The sequence below is a fragment of the Glandiceps talaboti genome, chromosome 22 (assembly GCF_964340395.1).
Source record: "Glandiceps talaboti chromosome 22, keGlaTala1.1, whole genome shotgun sequence".
In the NCBI taxonomy this organism is placed as follows: Eukaryota; Metazoa; Hemichordata; class Enteropneusta; family Spengelidae; genus Glandiceps; species Glandiceps talaboti.
In genome coordinates, this window is record NC_135570.1 from 12755783 (window position 1) to 12772552 (window position 16770).

Below are 16770 nucleotides of genomic sequence, written 5' to 3' on the forward strand. Positions count from 1 at the left end.
TTAACATCGGGCTTTCGATCTGTCTTGGTTGACGATCCTCTTCAGAATTGCAAATTCCATAGTTACATTTTGTATGTAATGTGCTATTCTCTATCATTAGTAGTCTCTGTAATTAGTGGTTTATTGAATTTGATAAATTAGCATGATTAATTATAAAATACTAATTATAATTGTAAAATTTAAAGTTGATCATTTGTGACTTAATTTAAAGCACTGGAATATTTTGAAATCACCTTACATGTATCTACTGTTTAATTAGATGAGATATTTTTTTATGTCATGGAATTTCCAGTCATTTTGCATTGATGTTTGGCATAATTATGAAAATTACTTGATACATGTATGTTCATTATCACAGTGGCCTAAATTTACAAAAATGTACATGTAGTTAGTGAACTTTTAATTGACATGGTGGTAATTGGAATCTCATCCAGATAAGTTAGTCTGGATTCCAATGTGGTCTCTCTAACTAAACCACTGGGTGGAGGTGTAAATCGTAACAATATTGTATAGGGACGAGAATATAAAAGTTTGCCCTGAACAAAAGAATGACCCTGTCTGTTCCTTATGGCTTTACTGATAAGTAGTGGTAATGAAGCAACCTGGGACAGAATCATTGGCCTTTAAAGCCTTGCAGCGTGGACATACGCGTACAGTGATATATGATTTTGTGTCACCAGCTGCACTTGACTGTACAATGTGGCCTATCAACAGCTGTACATTGTATTTGACATGTCAATGTCAAACATAAAATTTATACTTGCCTCTCGGGGATAAAACTAGACCATAATTCATTCTCGCAACATTTGCAAATACCTCCATGATGCTTAACAACATGTGATTTTAAAAAGCCCAGTTCAGATTTTGATTAAAATGAAGAGGGGGGGGGGGGGGGATTTATTCTATACAGTAAGGAAGTTTGGTTGACACATTACACATTTTTGCCAGCTATATTTTTGTATATTTCATAATTTGTACTGTGATTTATAGAGATTATAAAACCAAGAGAATTGTTCTGTTTTCTAGACACTAGGCAAACATCATAATTTTATAGTGATCTATAGACATACTGTAAAACCTGTGGAAAAAACCAAGTATAATTACACCGCCTCCACTAAAAATCTGAAAAGCTAAATGTTAAGCACTCATAAAATTTGGATATGAAGTGTTTTATTTGATTTCATGCAATAGAATATAGACACCTTAATATCCAAATTTTGAAAATATTCCATCAAGCTACTCCCTCCAGAGAGATGGAAAAGTGACCAAATAGTGTGGAAAATGTTTGAACAACCCCGGTGAGTATATTTATGTACTAAACCATAGGTACATGTACCCCATGTATCCATTGCCAGTTGTTAATCTGTAGTTGGTATATCCAGAGGGCATATTATGAAAAACTGTGAACACCATCTGTGCATGTAGTAGTGCAGTAGTATTTTATATATGATCCAATAAGTTGTAAAATACATTTTATGCTTTGGTGGCAACAGTGTGATTACATGGCCCCACAAAGTGTTGATGAATTAGGGGCAATTTCCCCTGAATGTTAATACATGTAAGTTGAGAGAAACCATTGCATTACATGTACATGGCCCCTAAATATGGATAAGTTGAGGTAAACAACTTTATATTACATGGCCCGAAATGTTAATAAGTTGAGGGAAACTATTACGTTACATGTTCCATGGTTCCTAAATAAATCAAGGGAAACCATTATATGTTACATGGTCCCTAAATACATGTAAATTGAGAGAAGCGATTACATTACATGGTCCCTTAATATTAATAAGTTGAGGGAAACCATTATATTATTGTAGTAATAGTATAACATTACATGGCCCCTAAATGTTAATATATTGAGGGAAAGCATACATGTAACATTACATGTATATGTCCATGGCCTCTAAATATATCAGTGGAGACCATTACATTACATGGCCGCTAAATGTTTAATAAAAATACAACAGAAATGCCCATCAAAGCAGAGTAATGTACATTGCTTCATATGAAATTGGTCACCTGTGAGTGTTTAACTCGTATCAGGTATATAGTGATAAATGTATTTGATGAGAACTGAGATTGATTTGTGGTTGTTATCAAGATATGTGTTCATGTTGTGTTCACCTGCCTGTGATGTCAATCTGTGATCTCAATAAAATACAATACAGTCTGCTTGTAGAAGATAATTCAATGATATTCATTGTACTGAATGGTAGCTGTTATACAACATCTCAATGACATATAGAAAGATAATTTATGTGAAAACAAAACAAAAGTATTTATCAACTGTATACATGTAATTGGTTTGCAAAATACAACTTTATTTCACAACAAATTGAAAGTAATGTACATGTACATTGCTTCATTTGATTGTTCACAGTTTTATCAGGTTTTTTTTTTTGTGTGCAAGATGGTAGATCGTTATGATTGACAGCAGTTATGTTTAACAGGGTTGTCAAATATATGGTACGAAGTATGGAAATCTCGGCTAGTTTTGCCCTTTTCTTCTACCATGGTTCTCCAACTTTAGCAGAAACATGTTATTTATTACACAAGGATTAAAACTTATAAAATACATGTACCATCGAGCATTCAATCAACCCTACATGTAATTAAGGAATTTTTTTGATATGCTGACTAGTAAAATCGTTAATCAGGATCGAGACAGATCAAAATCTGAAATGTATTTTATTACAAAAAAGTTGAACTACTTGTGTGTATTAACTTTATAACTCTTGTACCTGTTGTAAAATATACAAGTATTTCATGGTATACAAATGTAGAATGTTTGATATCTGTATGTTTGTGATCTGTGTCTGATGTTACACAATAACTTGGTATTTGAAGGACTAATAGTTTAGGATATTCAACAAAGTACACAGCCATGGACATATATCTGATTAATGATAGCAACTGTATATGTACACTGTCATTGCTCTAATGAAGCTCTAGAAATTTTCCATAGATTTGGGTTTTTTTTTGTAATCATTCTCCTAGTAGCGCAGCACGTATACATACTGTAGTACATGTAGGCAGACTAATCAAGGTGTTGTACAAAAATGTAGACAATTCACAGTCGGACATTTATAAGGATTTGCTACCCCCCACACTGTAATAACCATTATCAAAATTTGAAGCAATCACTATATGATATCTCAGTCTGTGTTCAAGATTTGAAAACCTGGGTATTAAATAGAAGGAGATACAGTAATATTGAAGGATGCCAAAGGCATGTAAATCAGTAATCAGTACAACATAATGAAAATCTCTGACACTTTGAGTTATGACTCAACAAAGATGGAAGTACATGACTGCAATAATGTATGCATGACATAATAGCAGTTCTGGAAACACTATTCTTGGTGAGGAATCTCATGAAATGCTTGGAACCAGATAAAATCTTGTTTATGTATATTTCTTAATAAAAAAACAACCACTTTTGTGAATAAATAATTAATGATTTTATTTTCTCTCCCCCTTTCATATTCTCTGTACATGGATATTTTCTTCTGAAATAAACGTAAATAATAAATGACGATAATTACTATTCTGAGGGAGTTTGTCATATTGCGTTGCATATTTAAAGTACGTTGTAAATTTCTGACAGAATACTTGTTAAAATAAATAAAATTAATTCGAAAATTTGGTCTATTAAAAATTTCTTGCTATAATATGCTTGAAAGAAACTAGAGTGTTATATAGCAAGTAAGATGTCCAATCCATGCATCTCCAGGTTTCATTTTCAGTTTGATTCTTGATAAACACCCCTCTTTCAAAATAGTACAAGCCTGTTGAAGTGCATAACATGTGTATAGTAATACAGAGTAAATAGGATGAATGGACTTCCAAAGAATGAATGAAATTCCTTTTATGTAGATAAGGAATGTTGACACATGGCGAAGAGAAGGGTCCTTACACCTGGTATTCCAAGTTGCCATGGCGATTTGGGTGTGTCAGTTTCATTGTAATATGTATATGACTAATAACACAATTGATAGTTATTTGATATGAGAGTAGATTAAAAATTTCAATTAGTCTAGATGCTAGTCATTTGGTGAATGTCAACCCCAGTAGATAGCATCTACAAAGATATTTTGTAAACTACTTAAATAAGATAATATGTGTATCAATAGTTATGCAAGTATTGATGTAAAATTATGATAATACAAAATCATGTGATTCTGCATAGATAAATAAATAAATTATAATTTCTGATAAAGGAAGCATACATTATTATAATCAAAATTGATATACATTATTAGTACTAATATTACGGGCAATATAAATAATGCAAAAAATATAAGAAAACAGGTTTCTTCCATCTTAGGATAAGAAAACAGGTTTCTTCCATCTTAGGGTGTTCATATTTTAGTATTATTAATATTATACAAATATGAGTTATTTGTCCATTGTGTTTTGTTTATTTAGCTGATACATGAAATGTTAAGTAGTGTTGAATGAAGGTACTAATTAGTATTCATGTCATCCTGCCCAGTAGATAGCAATGAGATGTTACAATTTGATGAATTTGTTAACTTCAAAAAATGATAACTCATATTTCAGCTTTATGCCAAACCAATACTAATATTCAATTTCAGTATTCACATAATAAATTTATTAGGTTTTGTTATTCTGTATAATTTATTGTGTAATTTTACATATTAATTTTCATATTGGGAATGTTCCATGTGTTAGAGATTCCGTACACATATATGCAGGGTACCTAGATAGAAAATTATGGGTCCTTTGGGTTGTCATGTTTATGGGAATCAACAGATACACAAATGTATTTTGAATGTAACTAAGAGCCCTTGGCTGTTGGTTTCCATATTTTGAATGTTACATGTTATGATGTGTATGGATTCTGTACACATATACAGGGTACATAGATAAAATTATGGGTCCTTTGGGTTGCTTGTAAAATTACATGTTATGAGAATTAATAGTGGGTAAGATACAGAAATTTGTGCTATGCTATTGGCAAGTCCTTAAGAATTCTGATAGGGCTGAACAACACGACACATCTTACATTCTAGAGAATTACTAGTAACAGATATGAACACTTGATTTGATAGTGTGAATGTTACATCTATATGAGATTCAGTACATACACAAACAAAACTTAAAGGGTACCTAGAAAAAATTATGGGTCCTTTGGGGCATTTGTAAGGGTTTTAAGTCAACTGATATGATAAACATTGTAACTTGGACCCTGAGACTGTCTTTGAAAACAAATCTTGTATACAATACTAAATCTACTTTCTTATATTACATCTGACTTCAACGTAAATTTGTAGAACTATACTACATGCTGGATAATTAAATTATTGCGTGATCAAGGTCCGTAGAAGACGGATCAAAACGTCGCATTCGTTTCCAATTACCGTTCCAAAGTAACTATATTGTACTGTCCTACACTACATGTCATCGGTAAATTTGAGTTCAGGGAATAAAATTAAAAGATGCTATGGATGACTCCGACTACCGGGAACCTTGAGATTGTCTGAAACAAATACTGTATAACTTATAAGTAAGATACCTTAATCTCTCTATTTGTACTACATCAGACTTCAGAATGAAATTTTTGTAGTTATAGTAGATGTTGTTGGTAAAAGTTTAGGAGCTGACGTACAGAATAATCTTAATGGTACACCTAGGATCCCAAGACTGGTGTGAAACAAATGCATGAGATACATGTACCTACAAATCTACCTACTTGTTGTATGACATTAGACTCTCAAATGAATTTGTAAAGTTACAGTACACCGCATGTGTCACAATCTTTGTATGGATCAAGAAGTGTCAATTGATCAGTTTCTATGCATGAAGATACTCTAGAAAGACATGACTTGATGGTCAGTTTCTATGCATGAATGTACTCAAGAAGCACTTGTAACAGTAACTGTTACAGTCTAGAGGGTTACACTTACAGTACAGTCATTGTCTATGCATGATTTGGCAGTTGAAGGATATTCATGTAACATGTCAGGCCTGTTGCAATAACTGTACTCGTAAATTACAGTTCAAGAATATAATGTCTCTTTGACTAGTTCTAGGAGACATTTATCTTGAAATGGATTGTGGTTTACTCAGGGTGTATGCAAAGGTTTGGGAACCCAGTTACAGAGGTGAAAGTCTAATGAAGCTTGCATAGATGGACATACATGTACATGTATGCTTTTCACCTCAATTCTTGTACCATAGATTATGTTGTGTAGAATGTAATTTCGAGTCAAATAAAATATGTACTATTTTTGTACCAAAGTCCAGTTGGTAACCATGGCAAAATACGTTGTACTTGGAGACTGAGGTAGATGTTATCCATAAATAGTGCCTTTCACCAAAACATTCTTTCCCTTCTGAAAGGTTTTGAACCACAAAGTTTTTTGAGTTACTAACCAGAAATACCCAGCAATCTGAAGGTTGAGTACAGTATATAGTGGGAAAACATGTGAATTTCACCAGATTTTCTTCTCTTTAAATTGTAATCCAAAGTAATAAATGGCATTTCATGATTGTTGCTAACACAGTCCCTGGATCCTCAGTCTATATTCCAAGTCAAGCTATTTTGTCAAATTTAGTGACTTTTTTGTTATCAGGGCTTAAAAAGTATGAATTATTTATCGCCCATTCACATCATCCCTAGCATACAAAATAGTATGTATGGATACATGTATATATATATAGCATTGATATATTTCACATGGTATTAATCCTGGCTGCATCTATTTGTAGTTTCTATTAGTATTAGTAAGTGTTTTAGAACCTGTGTATTATGTTTTAGGGAGAGGGGGTAAAAGATTCTGAAGGTTTGGGTCTGATGTAATATCAAAGTGGTAAGGTCGTGTGGGGGTTCAACTTCAAGCAACAGCATTACTGACTTATTCAGGGAGAGTTCATGTAGGTGCATGTACCTGCTCATTTACATTCATATAGCCTTCATCAAAAGCAATAAATGTTTTTGTCATATTTTGGCCGTGGGCTGTTTTATATTTAGAATGTGCATTTGTAATTATGGATGCATTTGGCAATAACCAAACTGATCAAATATGGCTTCTCTTGATGTCATGAAAGCAACATGGAAGAACCAAAATTTTGAAAGTGTTGAATTGAATGATGTTTATTACACAAAAGTAAATATATCGAAAGGAAAAAATTGAGATATTTAAACCCTATTACAATTACAAACTATAAAAAGATGCATGCAAGTGTAACAGGACGAAGGTGCACAAGTGAAAATTCTGCAGTTACAGTTATTGCTTGTGACGAAGTATGTAGACGAGTTTTGTGGTTTACAAATTCTCATTATTTTTGTGAAACAGCATTCTGATAATAATATTACAAGTGCAGTTTTGATTCTAAATTACATCACAATGTTTCTTTCTTCTATATCTACATAAATTGTGATGTTACCTTGAGAATGTAGTAATGTCATTTCCTTACGGCCTTGATAGGAACAAGGGAATATATTAATTAAAAAATATCAGCCAGGAATCCATGCTGCCCAGTTTTAGAATTTATAGCAGGATGTGAATGACAAGTAAGCTGGAATAAATTTGGGTTCCAAGCTTGACATAAATTATAATATGTACATGCTGATGTCTGAAATAAACCCTTGAAGGGTATAGCCATGGTTTGGTGATTGAATAATTTGTATGAATATTTGAATAGCTAATGATTCACTTGTAAGTTGTAGTTTGCAGTTATGTAACATAGTTTTCATTGCACATGTGTAAAAGGTACTTAAAATACATTTTTATCATACCATCAGTGATATAATAAGTACATGTATATTGTAGAAGAACTAAATAGCTAACATTGAACTCTCTGTAAATAGTGTCATTTATTCGGGTTTATGATCATTCAGCAACTTTATTGATTTTGTTAAAAATTTAAAATTATAATTTCTAAATTATGTATCCAAATTTGCAGTATATTGTTAATTTGTTTTGATATTTGAATGTGATATATTTATTTAAATCTTGAATTATTTGAATTATATAAAGAGATTATTTGACTCCAGAATTTTTTTTGACAGTAGAAATTTTCAGTACTAATCATATTTATTGATCTGAAATAGTAACATTTTTAATACATTTGTTAATCTGAAATATTGACATTTGAAATATCATTATTGATTATCTGGAATGTGAACAGAATTTGTGCAAAATTTGAAAGTCTAATTTACAGTCATTTGCATTCGCACATCACACTGGGGGAGTTTGTCAGAAAAGGTGATATATCAGAAAGCTAGGGGGACAGGAAGTGTTTGCCTACTTGTAATTTAGGGGGTCACTTCAGTGCATTCACACCTTGGGCAAAATGGCATCATAATAAGGCATTGATGTATTATTGAAATGATGGGGATTTAGTAGGAAATAGCAGACGTCTTAAGTCGACATGTCATTCACACTAAGCCATGGGTTTTGTCACATGGTAATCTTGTGTCATTTCCTGATTTTAAACATCATCACCTGGGAGCCATCAATAATTGATGTGGATTTCTGGATGTTTTTGTACGACATCAAATCTTGGTAGAATATAATTGGGGCCACATTTTGCAGTGGTTGGGTAAAATAAATTCAAATTTTGTTTTTAAAAGCATGGCAAGGTCAGAAACTATTATCGGATATCAGTTTCAGTAGAATATATTTGGGGCCACTTTTTGCAGTGGGAGGGCAGAATAAATTCAAATTATGTTTTAAAAGTATGGCAAGGTAAAAACTCAAAAATTTTTTGTCTCAACTGAATATGATGTATATGTGGGGTCACATTTTGCAATTGTACAGTAAAATAAATTTGAATTAAAAAAAATACATGTATGGCAAGGTTTGAAACTATGTTACATCATCAGTTTCAGCTGGATACATATATTTGTACACGAAAGGGGCCACGCTTTGCAGGTGCAAAGTAAAACAAATTCTTAAAAGTGTGGTGAGGTATAATAATGTACACAGTGTTATTTTGACTTAATTACAATGTACATGTGCATGTATAATAAAATTACTTGGCTAGGAGAGCTGCCTTCAAATTATTCAAGGAACATTCTTAAACTCACAGACTGATCCTGTGTTTTAGTCCCAAGTGTCTTGAAAGTTAAGCTCAGTCCTTCGGTGTCTGAATCTGTAATATCATTGTAAGCGTAGCTCTAGGTAAATGTATGTATGCATGCCATACATGTACAATGTACACTACACTTTCGATAGCAGGCAAAATGAAAGATACCATTGGTGTTAATTGTATTCACTGAGGACTTTGACAGAACTGCATGGTCATTGTGTCATTCATATCTTATCTTTTTGAACTAACAATGCATCTCACTTCTCTTTCAAGTTTTGCCACCGAAAGATTTAGTTCTTTTTACATCAGTCATGTCCACATGTATAATGACTGTTCAAGTACTACTTAATTTGTTAGCGTTTTTCTTTCAATTTTTCCACCATTGGAAACTGTTGTTGTTTATACATCAATAACGTCAACATATGAATTACTATTCAAGTACCACTTGATTTAGCTGTTCTTTTTGCTGTGGGTCCCCATGTGCTATTAAAATAAAGTAAAGAATTTCATATGAAAAGAAATGGCATTTATAGGGAGTGGTGACAGTAGACAGACATCTTCTATTACAAAAATCACATGTACAGTACTAAGTCCTGGAATGGTTGGAGTTTGGAACTTAGTGGGTACAACTACAACTGACAACTATTTGTAGGGTTTCTTTCATAATGCACATATCACATTGTCGTGCATCGAGGAGAACATACCCCCGTTACTTTGTTGGTTCGAAAGGCGTTTATCGGCCATGGTCTGGCATGACAAAGAAGGATGATGCAGGGCATGTCTATGACCCAGTGAGAGATACTAGTAGATTACAAACAGTAAGTCTTTTGAATAGAGTCTACAGTATGAATTCCATCACATACAATGATGTCATCACCATACCATGGGGGCAGGTGTGTTTGCAGAGTTAACCCAGTAGAAAGGTCATACAGTCAACAATAAGGCAATTGTAATATGCTATAAAATTGAATCCAGGTTAACGTTCACTGCATCCTGTGCTTGGTGAAAAATTGACACCGAAGGAAAATGACATGCTAACTAATAGTATATCATGCATATATGTATAGATATGGAAATGTGTCAATACCCCAAGGACTTGAGTATACTTCAGAATATGTTTATAAATTTAAGACTACCCAAGGATCCTCCTTCAGACACTGAAAACGTGTTTGTAAATTTAATGAACAGAGTTACCCAAGGATCTACCTTCAAGCACTGAAAATATTGTTGTAAATTTAATGAACAAACTACCCAAGCGTCTCCCCTCCAAGTACTGAAAATAAGTTGTATAAATTATCACTACATGCACCAAAAGCTCCCTTCCTCCCAGCTGTTACATTAATTTGCCAAAACTATTTCCACATTAAAAAAATGAATTAAAATGAATAGATGAATGAATCGATCCATCAGTAAATGTTTTATTAAATGCAACGCATAAATTAGACTATATAAGATACATTGTATTGTTCAGCCCTACATGTATCAGGCTTGTAAACCAGTAAGTGATAGCTGATAACATGGCACAGATATCGCATCTTACAGACTATACATAAGTAAAATCTACCTGAGTTCTCCCAGGGTTCATACATTGTTATAAAGTCATAACAAATAAAAAACTATATTATCCCGAAGTACCCCTCTTTTTATTGAAGCCCTTTTTCCAAAACATTGAATATTGAAATAAGAAAATAAAAGCTTTTATCAAAATCCATCAAGATGTAGTAGTTCTTGTTGACTGAAGTATTGAAAAATGGACTAAAAAATGACAGATTTGTCATTTTATGTTGTAGAGTTGCCTAAGGATGTTGTCAGTCACCAAGTCTCAAAACCAATCAATTTTCCCATTTCATTTGATCTTAAGTGAACTACATTCAGTCAGGTATCAATAAATTCCTCACACTATCGACTGTAAACTGTGTGCCATAAAATGGTTGATGTGTTTTAATGGAATTAGTAGACATGTTGTTACGGTTGGTACATTGTATGTTGTACATTTAAGTAGGTAAAATATGGTTCTTATTTCTTTGCATGTTTGTCTAGGATTCCTTCTGACATTTCAATTAATGAAAACACAGAGAAAAGGGGAATAAATATAGTTTATTTTCCATGGAATACAGTTAACGATCAAACATTTTGATTAGCATCAGTGTTTTGAGAGAGTGTCGTAATTTAAGATCCGGATATAATAAATTTAATGTACATTGAGCGATGTGTGATGGTGATACAATGTACATAAGTAAAGTCATAATTCTATGTGAAATATATCATTGTCACTGCATACATGTATATAGCCCAGAGATGTGGCTATCTGGCTTGACAGTATAGCCAAGAGATGTGGCTATCTGACTTGACATACTGGCTTGACAGTATAGCCCAGAGACTTGGCTATCTGACTTGACATATTGGTTTGACAGTATTGTCTAGAGACTTGGCTATCTGACTTGACTTACTGGCTTGACAGTATAGCCCAGAGACTTGGCTATCTGACTTGACATATTGGTTTGACAGTATTGTCTAGAGACTTGGCTATCTGACTTGACTTACTGGCTTGACAGTATAGCCTAGAGACTTGGCTATCTGACTTGACATACTAGCTTGACAGTATAGCCTAGAGACTTGGCTGTCTGACTTGACAGTATAGCCCAGAGACTTGGCTGTCTGACTTGACATACTGGCTTGACAGTATAGCCCAGAGACTTGGCTGTCTGACTTGACATACTGGCTTGACAGTATAGCCCAGAGACTTGGCTATCTGACTTGACATACTGGCTTGACAGTATAGCCCAGAGACTTGGCTGTCTGACTTGACATACTGGCTTGACAGTATAGCCCAGAGACTAGTGAAAGAACTAAAAGTTTAGTTGAAGAAACACAAACATGAAAACATGAAAAATCAACAGGTGGTCAAGTGTGTATTAAGCATCAAGATATTGCTGGTACTGAATGTATTCCAGTAAGCCTTCTAATGAAAGCACTGTTTTTATTGAGAGTGAAAATGATAAAAACAAGGTTTACTTTTGAGTCACTATATAGTAACGGACAAGAACAGCAAATTTTGGTACGTAATTTCTGTGCCAGTGGTGTAGAGGGCATACTGGTGTAAATATACAATGTATATTATGTACATGATAAGTATGTGACTACAATGTATATTCACTTCAAGACTAAGATTAATGTAAAGTTGGTGAGTTTGGTAACAAATGTTCAGGTACATTGTATAGCCTAGAGACTGTGTTAATGTTACCGTCTTAAGAAGCTGTGGTGTTGTAGAAAACGTTGTTGAGATAATATCACCAAGACAAGTCTCTGGCCTAAACCAGGTCAGACAATGTCTGTTCAAATTTCACGTTTCTCTACTCCAATTATTTCTAGACAAATATTGACATAGCTAGGGTATCATTCTTAAGTGTGTAAAATATCTACCTAGCTAGGGAGTTACATCACTCAGGTAGAATAAGGCTATGAGGTTACATGTATTGTGAAACATCGTTCGTAGCTTTACTCATCGTAACGAGACATATCTGTCACACATTGTGATGAGCGTCTATCCAACATAGCGTGATGAGTGTCCACCCTTTTCATTGGCTTGAAAATCAGATAGCAGTTGAGAAGATGAATTTAGTAACTATGCAGGAGACAGTCGATGAGTGGCACAGTTAATGAATACATGATTCATGATTCTCAGCTGAATTGAAGCCAATAGTTTAGGGCCAGAATAAGGGAGATTCTCTACCTAAGGAAACAAAATTTGTGTTTGCGAAAGTATAAATATCATATACTCATGCAATTTAATTTCACCTGTATAAGATACGTTTAGTAATCAATATATTGTGGAGTATATTATTTTTAAAGGATAGTGTATTTCCTGCCCACCATATTTCGAAATAGTTCTCAATTTGCAAGGATCGCATTACCATTGATTTTCAAGGGTTGGTAATTGTACTGTAAAAAAATGTAATTTCATTTGGAATTTACAGTATTTGAAAAGAGACACTTCTGAATAATGTTAAAATATACAATGTGTTTATCGCAAAAAATCAAGACTTTGATAAATTTGAAGAGGCCTCCCAATTCTTAATTTTATTCCCCACCTATGTTGAATTGAAACCCCAACATCAGCAAAATTTGGGAGAAATTTATTTGTGTCAGTGGTTTGTTGGATTAATCATATTCAGATAGATTATCAAATTGATAGTCTAAATAAAACTTTAATGATTTTGTTGAAATAGATTAATTTAGATCTTTTTGATTCTTTACATTCCTACATTTTGTATGATTCGTGCAATTCTTTTTAATGGTGGATTTATGTCGCATTAGTCTTCAAATTGAAATACAGGCATTATATTTTATGATCTGTACTAAAAAAATGTGTTTTTTTACGCGGTTTTCTTCTTACCTTGAGTCCCTATATGCTGACTGACAGAAAAATAAAGATAGTGAAAAAATGATAAACAAAAAGTCGCTTCCCCTAAAAAAACAACCCAAAAAACCCCATACATTCAAGTGAACTTTATTTGACACTAAGTTTAATTTTCATCATGGTGTAGAAAGTCTTAATGATCGATGAGGAGTTACTATCATTTTTTTTTGACATTTAGGTAATTTATTTTAATCATTCTCAGGAAATTATTCTAAGCTTTAATTAGTTATTGTTACTAATTGGTAGGTTTGTTAATTGATTTTGGCACTAATATTTCATTTTTGTTGGCTGCAGTAATTTGATATCCTCACCTGAGATCAGTATTATTGTACAATTTTGCCAGAAAGACACATCATAATATTTGCTGGAATTTGATAAACTTTGTCAAGGTGAACAGTACTTACGTAATAAAATACCACAAATAAGTACATTTAGCATCCACATGTACATGTCAACTGTCACAATGATAAACAGTAACATTAAAACAGTTTATTATGCATCTTGCAGTTTGATTGCAGTTAATATTAACAGCAAAATGTACTTAATTTTCATACATTTGTATACACATGTATAAATTTACATATATTTGTAGACATATGCATCAATTTACATATATGTGTATACATATGCATAAATTTACATGTATTTGTATACATACATGTATGTATAAATTTACATATATTAGTAGACATGCATAAATTTACATATATTTGTACACATATGCATAAATTTACATGTATTTGTATACATACATACATGTATGTATAAATTTACGTATATCTGTATACATATACATAACTTTACATGCCTGCTACCGATGATAAATAGTTGTTAAAAAAGTGTATATAGAATGAATCATGCATATCATTGTGACTAACATTGTTAATAGTAAAATATAAAGAAACCCCCAGTGAACATGTTATACTAGTAGTACACACATCTCTACTTCCCATGATAAATAGCAATGTAAAAACAACTCACGTATGCAAAATGAATTGTGCATATCGTTACGACTAATATTTAAGTAAAATGAACAGATAGGAAATATGATATATTAGAAAACATTGTAGTACTATGCATTCTAACTAGTGATGTTAATAATTTTAAGTAATACCTAGTACAAATGTAAATTTAACTTATTTCACTGCTCATAAAAACTTCTGACCCAAATTAAACGGTGAAAAAGATAATGAACATATTAGATTACATTTCACATTATACATGATAAAAGTGGTGTTATTACCCAGTGAAAATGTAAAATTTAGATCATATCACAGCTCATAAAACTCATCACTACCCAAATAAAATGTTGAAACTGCCTAAACTTACTGAATACACACCTAGATGTGAAATTTGAAGAAAGCCAATATTATTCCTATAGTAGTGGGTCAACGGGAATATTTCAGTACTTGTTTTGAAAGCGTCCTTTGTGTGTAAAAGGTCAGAAGAACGATTCCCACGAAAACAATTGGTGATTGATCCCAGAGGGACCATCCCAATGGTACAGTTTAAGTTTGTATTTCAGTCTGAGTGCTTTTATAATGTACCTGATACAAAGGTGTGCTGTGTACTGTTGACCCATTGTTCACCTCCACCCACATTTAATAGTTATTGAACTCACCAACAATCAGCCAGGGCATTGTAGACAGTACAACAGTGTTCACAGGGTGGAATTGGACATGAAGATGTTTGTATTCTGTCGTAGGAGATTGGTGGGGGACACCCCTCTTTTCCCTTGGACCCTTCCCCTCCCCCATGACCAGCAAGCTGGACAACTTTAACAATTGCCTTCCCATTACAATTTTTTGAACACCTTGTCAATGAAACATTAGTATGTTTGTCAATGAAATATTGTTTATGTTGAAGAGGGAAATAGGTAACCAGGTAAATACCTAGAATACCCTGCAATAACGCTTTAGTAAGCCAAGGTACATTTTACCTATATATCACTCTTAATAAAGTTTCTGTCTGGTCACCATTACTTTATTACTTGGTAGCTGATGGAATCTTTTGATTAATGAATGGAGTACAAAGGGTAGAATTGTTCCTTATACACATGTACATGCATACACAGATACTCATACAGTCATACACACATACACACATACTCCAACATACTCATGTATACACACACGTACACACACACACACACACACACACACACACACACATACACACACACACACACACACACGCACACACTCATCTATACACTGGTTGTATACACACATGTACGTGTACAGTAGACAGATACCATACAAAGATACACATATATACATGTATGTAGAGACAGGTATATTCATGTACAAATGTATGTACACCCACATGTACGCAAATATGTATACATGCAACTAAACATACACACATACACATAAATGTACCACACTCGTGTACATGTACAATGTACACACACATGCACACACACATGTATACAAATATACATGTATGTGTACATTGTATGCACACTCACATGTTCACAAATGTATACGTGCAACAATACATGTATGTACCCACACATGGTATATATAGACATGTACATTGTATGTGCACACTTGCATGATGTAGTGAGAATGACAGGGCGAAAACCTATATAGTAAATATACATGTACATGTATACAGTCTGTTTAGAAATAATGTGAGCACCTTGCATACAAAATGTAGATAGGTCAGGCTTAGAATGAGTAATTATGAAGTCATGTGGTAAGGACGTCTTCTGGGTAGTAATTTGGTTGCCTTGGTAATCTACCAATAAATCATTCCAGCAAACGAGGCCAGTTGTCTGCTGTTTGGGATAATGGCATCATTTAGACAGTTTTAGTATGCAGTGCATAGCCTTGTCTATAAATTGTTTACCATGTTGATGCAAACTTCACCACTTGGTGCAATACCTCCTGATAAAGGGTATTCACACTTGTCTGATATATTTGAAGGAATGAAGTATTCTAAGAAATGGTGATAAATTACTCTGATTGCAAATAAAATTAGTGTTATATCTTCATGGCATACTGAAGTTCAAAATAGGATTGTTTTCAGAATAAATATAACTAGACAGGCGGGAGACCAACTTTTTTTTTTGCATCAGCAGCTTCACCAAGGTTCATCATCCTCCACTTGAAATGGTCACAATTTTTAGAAATAAAAGGATGTGTGTAATGTAATAAATATGATCCAGAATAAAAGGCGCAGTTTAGAGTTGTATAGTATGAAAGGAAAAAAAGACTTTTCTAAATAGGCTAAGAATTTCAAAGAAAAAGAAAGTGTTAAAATGTGTGCAGTGATCTGAGAAT